This window comes from Callorhinchus milii, unplaced genomic scaffold (genome assembly GCF_018977255.1).
Source record: "Callorhinchus milii isolate IMCB2004 unplaced genomic scaffold, IMCB_Cmil_1.0 Scaffold7, whole genome shotgun sequence".
Classification (NCBI taxonomy): domain Eukaryota; kingdom Metazoa; phylum Chordata; class Chondrichthyes; order Chimaeriformes; family Callorhinchidae; genus Callorhinchus; species Callorhinchus milii.
In genome coordinates, this window is record NW_024704748.1 from 1,140,614 (window position 1) to 1,148,452 (window position 7,839).

General features: G+C 49.9%; 1 protein-coding gene across 1 annotated transcript in view; it reads right to left on the reverse strand.

Moving 5' to 3' along the window:
* The window catches only part of r3hcc1l (R3H domain and coiled-coil containing 1-like), a 93,737-nt gene extending 86,484 nt beyond the window's left edge, over positions 1 to 7,253 (reverse strand). Inside the window, exon 1 of the mRNA XM_007910755.2 lies at positions 7,188 to 7,253. The gene's annotated coding sequence lies outside the window, so the exon portion shown is untranslated. The remainder of the gene's footprint in view (positions 1 to 7,187) is intronic.
* Between the last annotated feature and the right edge of the window lie 586 nt (positions 7,254 to 7,839).

The window sequence follows — 7,839 nt, forward strand, 5'->3', positions numbered from 1 at the left end:
AGTGTGTAGGCAACAGAGTTCTGAATGAGCTGGATCTTTTGAATAGTGGAACTGGGGAGACTGGCGAGGAGTGCATTTCAGTAATCCATGACATACGCACGCACGAGGGTTTTGGCTGCATTTGGGGTAAGGTACGGTCAGCGTCGAACAATGTGGCAGACGTGGAAGAAGGCACTCCTGTTTAGGGACCGGATTTGGGGAAGGACAACCGGGAGGCTCGAACCAGACTCCTAGGTTCGAAGACATTGACGTGAACCAAGGAGTATGGCTTCAGTCTTGTCCACATTCAGCTGCAGGAAGTTTACACTCATCCAAGCCTTGACGTCTGCCAAACAAGCTGATAGAACATCAGCGGACCTGGAGTTGGTACTGGAGGAGGCAAAGTAGATTTGTGTGTCAACCGCATACATGTGGAAGTTTACCCCATGTCTGTGGATGACATTGCCCATAGAGTGCATATAGACAAGGAAAAGAGGGCCAAGGATGGAGCCCTGGGGTACCCTACACGTGAGCGGGCGGGGACCGGAGGAGAAACCATCTGAGACCACTACAGCCAAGCCTAATCTCAACCTCACTTGACTCCAAATGTGTCCTTTACAACAAAGTACATGAACAGAACAGCTTCACCCACTCAGCACATTGGCCTGGCTGGGATAAGCAAATTCACAGACCAGTCAGCATTAACTTGCACATATGCTACCCATCTCCAAGATCTACCGATCCAAGAGCTCAAACCATGGGTCACACAGCTCAACCTCCTCCAGCGGTTTCATGTATTCAGTCACAGAAGCTTCAAGGCACTCAAAAAAAATATACTTCACATTGCTCAATAACATACTGGAGATGGACTCAGTAAAATGAACCAAACATGATATTTCTTCAGAGGTCCCAACATGGAAAATCTTCACAAAAGATTACATTTTCCGCTTTTCCAATTCTGGTGCATTCCTCTCAACCCAATTCTGTTTCAAAACTACTTTCCTTCAAAAATGTCCTAAAATCTCTCTTCGACCATGCCTTTGCTAAACACCTTGATGTCTTTCATTTCCCTGCATGGTGTCTGCTGTTACACTTGTTAAGCATTTTGAGACGTTCTCTCTCATAAAAGCTATACAGTATATAATCAAGTACTGTTGGAAAGCACTCCTCCAATAAACACCATTTTCTAGCTCGGTACATATCTGTCCTTAGAACATCGAGGATGCTCACACAATTTGACATCTGCACAGCCCAATCTCAAGCCCCCATTGAAAACATTGCAGTTAGGAGCTGACCAATCTCAATGATCCATGATTACTATCCTAGTTTTCTATAAACAACAACAACAATTTGGATTTATATAGCGCCTTCCACGCCGGACGGCGTCTCAGAGCGCTTTACAGTAACGGATCCTGGGACAGAGCCAGGGGGAGGGGGGGGAAAAAGGTGACCAAAGGCGCGGTCGAAAAGAAAGTTCTTCAGCAGAGACCTGAAAATGGGAAGGGAGTGAGAAAGGCAGTTCCAGAGCCTCGGGGCATAGTGGCTGAAGGCACAGCCACCGAGGGTGGAGCAGAGGACTCGGGGGACCAGGAGGAGGCCAGACCCGGAGGAACGAAGGCAACTTACAACTTGTCTAACCTACAACTTGTATAACCGACAACTTGCAATTTTGTTTGTTATCCCGGGGCCTTAGGTTAACCTCCTGCAGAGGAGACGTTTCAAATGCTCTTAAAGGTCCAAGCTATCTAAATATACTTCAGATCAATCACATTGCCAACCTCAGTGAACTCTCATCATCATGATTACAAAACATTTGATGAACATGCAACTGTCTTTCAAAAACCCAATGGAATTATTCCATTTATTCTTCTCAAAACATACTTTTAAGAATAGATTCTAATGCGTTTCCCACCATAAGAGGTCGAACCAACAACCCTATAAATTCTTTAAAAATATTGTCTCTATTTCCCATTACTCTAGGATCATTGACCTTGCCCAACGCGTCCTGTTCAAGTTCTACCTTAAATAATCTCCCCTATCCAAGCTGACCTTTGCCTCTTTTAGTATTCTGATTTCAGCCTTAGCTTGGGTAGCAGTCCTGAAATATAAACATGCCAGTATTACGCTTCTAGAAATGATTATAAATAAATAGATCCTTACATTACATGAGCAAGCAGAGAGCCCAGCAGAGCGAGGACGTACCTGAGTGAGGACGGAACAGAGAGAGAATTTTGTGCAGGAATTTGATGAGGGTGGGAATTCTTAAGCCAGAGAGATACTAGAGGGCAAGAGGAAACTCTTGTTACTTTTTGTCACTCTGCCCCCACCCTCTGAAACTTCATCCCACAGTCCCTCCGCCTCACCTCCCTTGCCTGCTTCAAGATCCATCTCAAGACCCTCCTCTTCGACTTCGATCTCCCTGTTTCCCATACTGACCTTCACCCCCCCTGACCCCTAGCTTGGGTCCGAAGCTCTGTCTGTCCAGCGCCTTGGGATGTTCTCCCAATATGAAAGGTGCGATACAAATGTAATTTTGGTAGTGGTGGTGTCCTCGCAGGGAGATTAACTAGTGCTGTGGGGAAGGATTTAAACTAATATCGAGGGGGGGAAGGGAATCAGGATGTAGCATCAGAAAGGAGAAACATGTGACACAGAGGACTGGGTGAGACGAATAGCAATGCAATAAATATTTCAGAAAAAGGATGGATTAGATGGGGGAGAAATGCAGAACAGACTAAGTCGGTCTTAGAGTGCATGTGCATAAATGCATGGAGTGTGACAAATAAGATTGGTGAGCTGCAGCTCAAGTTGCCTCATGAGGTTATGATGTAGTGGCAATAACGGAGACTTGGCTCAAACAAGCACAGGAATGGGACCTGAATGTTCCCGACTACAACGTACTCAGGAGGGATAGGGAAGGAAATTTCTCCTCAAGGGTCAGTATTGGGACCACTGCTGTTTTTGATCTATATAAATGACCTGGACTTGGATATAGGGAGTACAATCCAAGTTTGCAGATGATATTAAACGAGGAAAAGTAGTAAACAGTGAGGAGGATAGCAGCAGAGTGCAAATTGACTGGTAAAATGGCAGATGAAGTTTAATGTGGAGAAATGCAAAGTGATGAACTTTGGGAGGAAGAATGAGGAGAGGTAATATAAACTGATGGTAGAATCTTAAAGGGGGTGAAGGAACAGAGAGACCTGGGAGTCATATAAGGAAATCTTTGAAGGTGGCCGGACAGGTAGATAAAGCTGTTAAAAAAGCATACGGGATACTAAATGGGGCATAGAATACAAAAATCAGGAAGTTATGATGAAGCTCGAGACTGTGTTCAGTTCTGGGCCCCACACTTTAGGAAGGATGTCAAGGCATTGGAGAGGGAGCAAAGAAGATTGACCAGAATGGTACCAGGAATGAGGGACTTCAGTTATCAGGAGAGGTAGAGAAGCCGGGATTATTCTCCTTGGAGCAGAGAAGGTTATGAGGAGACTTAATAGAAGTTTTCAAAATGAGAAACTACTTCCACTAACAGATGGGTCGGAACCCGAGGACACCGATTTAAAATAGTTGTTAAAAGAAACGGGATGTGAGGAGAATTTTGTTTCAAACAGTGAGTTGTTCAGATCTGGAATGCATTGCCTGAAATGGTAGTGGAAGCCAATTTGATAACAACTTTTGAGAAAAGAGTAGATAATTATTTCGGGAGAACAAGTTTGCAAAGCTGTGGAGAGAGAGTGGGGGAATGGGATTGTTTGAATAGCTCTTTTCAAAGAGCTGACACGATGAGCCGAATAGCCTCCTTCTGTGCTGTGTAATTCTATGATTTGATACAGGCAACTTTCACATCAGGACTTCTCAAAGTACTTCACAGGGTTTACTGTAAAGCATAATGACCGTGTACTTCTTTAACATCAGGCAATCCATACAACTCATCAAAAATATAATTTATAATAATACAAATCCTTGTATTTGATATAACGTCTTATCGCATCTTCGAGATGTCTCAAAGTGCTTCACAGAATATACTGTAAAGTGAATTAACTGTATATTTTGTGGGCAAAAGGCGGTAGCCAATTGTGCACAGTAGTCCCACAAACAGTCGTGGATTGAGTGACCATATTATTATTTTTGAAGGAATTTTACATACATGGTGCTCCCTTTTCCATTTGCATTTGTGAAAAAAAACACTTGCTTTCACATCAGATTGAGTGTTCTGCACAGCTAAGGAAGATTTTGATATCAGATCACTGCAATATGCTACAGACTCAATGGGTAAATGCACATTTGATGGAGGTGCAAGTTATCTGCCTCATCTGACAGAAGAATTGATCGTTTAAAAATATCAGGAAATGTAAGGGCATGATTTTTTTTTAAATTGCCTGATCCCCAATTCAAAAGTGGAAGGTATTGTACTCTGTATGTATTGATGCAATTCCAGTGGCAGGCAGTGCCAGAAGCACGCAAAAAGGCTACTAACTGAATGTCAGCTTAGTTAAATTGGTATCAGAACGTTGAGGGTTCAAGTCCCACATTGGGACAGTTTTTGAAGGTGTGAAGGAAAATGTGCTGAACTGCCGGTGTTGTCATCTTTTGGATAAAGTGTTAGATTGAGACTCATTCCTGGTGCTCTGGCTCAAAATCCTTCAGATTAATTGCTCATTCACTTCATGGCTTTTTCTGGGACGTTGCTGTGACGTGATTAAGGTGCGATAAAAAATATTCTTTATATACCATTAGGAGAACATTAATCATAGTACGAGCAATGTCACTCGACCCAATGAGGCTCTCTCCTCTACGAGGAGGGGAGAAAGAAATCATACTAAGCTTTCATATTAAGCAATCACTCTTTAATATTACCCAATACATTTTTTGAGCAACACCCTTAATTCATCTTCTGAAATTCCTCCCATCAGTACACTATTCTCCCGAATAACCACAAGTTCCTCACTCCAAACTCTCTTCTCATACTGCTGAGTGCACTTAATAAGCAAGTAGGCATGAACATTTCCACTACTTAGCGCCATCACAGGAAAGAGATACACGTGCATATGCATGAAAACGTAGCCTGACATTATGCCTTAACAAAAGCTCAACATCCCCATCGATATTCTGAGGCTTTTCGAAATACCGAACAGGTAGAAGGACTCTCGATTGCCAGGTGAAAGAAGTCCAAGGCTCACCATGTTGGCAGTCGCATGTACATGTCGTGTCCCAAGAAATTATTCCCTAAAACAAATTAATCTAATTTGCTTTTGAAGTAATCAACACTTTCTGATTCCATCATCTCCTTAAGGAGCCTGTTCCATACGTTTACTACTCGCTCACTGAAGTAGTATTTCCGCAAATTTGTTCTGAATTTACCCCCCCTTCATTCACAATTTACTTGATTCAGTCGCACTCTCATCTGCAGGACGACACCTGTGACAATGGAACACTCCCAGATATATCGCGCTGGAGCTTCGCCCAGGATTGCGAGCTCAAAATTTGACATAGGGCTCCAACCCACAACCTTTTGAATCTGAGGTGAAAGCGCAACTGTTTGAGTCAAACACAAACAGTGAATCAGTTCAATCACTTGTGACTCTAAAGAAATAATCCAAAACTTGCCCGACACTTTCCAAATTAAGACACTCTTAAGACTTCGTCACTGCCACTCATGAACTTCATGCTCATCTGGCTGTCAGGCTCGCTCTGTGTCCACCTCCAGCCCCAGGACCTGCTCTAGGCCCTGCTGCAGGATCTGGGACCTACTGCCAGCCGACAGGCACTGCCAACCCCAAAACTCTATTGTCAACCCCAAGGCTCCATTGCCATCCACAGTCCCTTCTGCCAGTGCCCCAATGCCCACTCTGACAGCCCAGCGGGGGCCCGAAATATGGAACTGGGGTCTTGCAACCACAGTACGAAGGAGGGAGGTGATAGCCTCCATCTCAGATGCCCTCTCCCCCCGCCATGCAACCAATAACGACAAGTGCCCGTCACGCAAGGTTGCATGTCGGAGTGCTTCACAGTGGCCGAGCCTGACGCTCGGTGTAATGAGGGTGGAGGTGACTGTAAGAACAGTTGAAGAGGAAATTCTTCAGTCGTGATATGAAAGAGGGGGAAGAAAGGGGTAAGGGAGGGGTGGGAGGGCCAAGTCAAAGGGTTGGGAGGAAATAAGGCGGAGGGGTGCGGGGGACAAGATGAAGGATCGGGGGAGCAAAGCGGAGGGTTTGGGGGGCAAGGTGTGGGCCTGGGGGGGGCAAGGCACGGGAGTGGGGGGGGCAAGGCGCGGGGGTAGCAAGGTATGCGGGTGGGGGGTTATGGCTGAGGGTTTTGGGGGGCAAGGTGTGGGGGGGCAAGGCGCGGGGGGCAAGGCGCGGGGGTGGGGCGGGGCAAGGTGTGGGGGGGCAAGGTGCGGGGGTGGGGCGGGGCAAGGTGTGGGGGGGGCAAGGTGTGGGGTGGAGGGCAAGGCCCGGGGGGCAAGGCGCGGGGTGGGGGGCAAGGCGGAGGGTTTGGGGGCAAGGTGTGGGGTGGGGGGAGAAGGTGGGGGGTGGGGGGAGAAGGTGGGGGGTGGGGGGAGAAGGTGGGGGTGGGGGGGAGAAGGTGGGGGTGGGGGGAGAAGGTGGGGTGGGGGGGAGAAGTGGGGGGTGGGGGGGAGAAGGTGTGGGGTGGGGGGAGAAGGTGGGGGTGGGGGGGAGAAGGTGGGGGGTGGGGGGGAGAAGGTGGGGGGTGGGGGGAGAAGGTGGGGGTGGGGGGGAGAATGGGGTGGGGGGAGAAGGTGGGGGGTGGGGGGGAGAAGGTGGGGGGTGGGGGGAGAAGGTGGGGGTGGGGGGGAGAAGGTGGGGGTGGGGGGGAGAAGGTGGGGGGTGGGGGGGAGAAGGTGTGGGGGTGGGGGGGAGAAGGTGGGGTGGGGGGTGGCAAGGCCTGGGGCAGGGGGGGGCAAGGCGGAAGGATTGGGGGGAGGGGGCGAAGCGGAGGGATTGGTGGTGGTGGAGGGGGAAGAGAGCTCCAAAGAGAACGGCATTGAAAAGTTATACCAACTCAAAGAAGATAAAGAGTAATTGGAGTTCAGGCCGCGGCCCAAAAGAATGGCGGAACAGGGCCGGGGGCCTCCTCCTGGGCCTGTGTGTGTGTGTGTGTGTATATATATGTGTTTCTCTGAAGCTTCGGGGCGCGGAGTGGCTGAAAGCGCAGCCGCTGAGGTGTCGGTGGGGGTAACTCACCGGCTCTGGCTGCCCCCGGGGGCTGGAGGCGGTGTGTCTCGGGGTGTGTGTCTCGGGGGGGGTGAGGCCTGCGGCCCCCGCGGCTCCGGCTCCGGGCAGCACGCGCATGCGCGGCGCGCGCGCGCACACACACACACCCACACACCCCCTCCGCGTGAGGGGGGGGGACGGCCGTGCGTCGGGAACACGAGCACCTACGTAAGCGCGCAAGCCACGTCCTCCCGTCCCCGCCGCACACAGACGACAACAATAACAACAACAACAACAACAAAATGACATTTCTGTGGCGCCTTTCACGTCAGAGGGCGCTGGACAGTCAGGGGTCAGCACCCGAGCATGGGGGTGAGGGGGTGGGGGGGAGGGGTGGGGTAGGGATGAAGGGGGCTGAGGGGTGGTAGGGGTGAGGGGGGCTGAGGGGGTGGGGTAGGGGTGAGGAGGGGGTGGGGTAGGGGTGAGGGGGGGGGGGTAGGGGTGAGGGGGGGCTGAGGGGTGGGGTAGGGGTGAGGGGGGGTGAGGGGGTGGGGTGGGGTGAGGGGGGTGAGGGGTGGGGTAGGGGTGAGGGTAGGGGTGAGGGGTGGGGTAGGGGTGAGGAGGGGGTGGGGTAGGGGTGAGGGGGGGTGGGGTAGGGGTGAATGGGGGGCTGAGGGGTGGG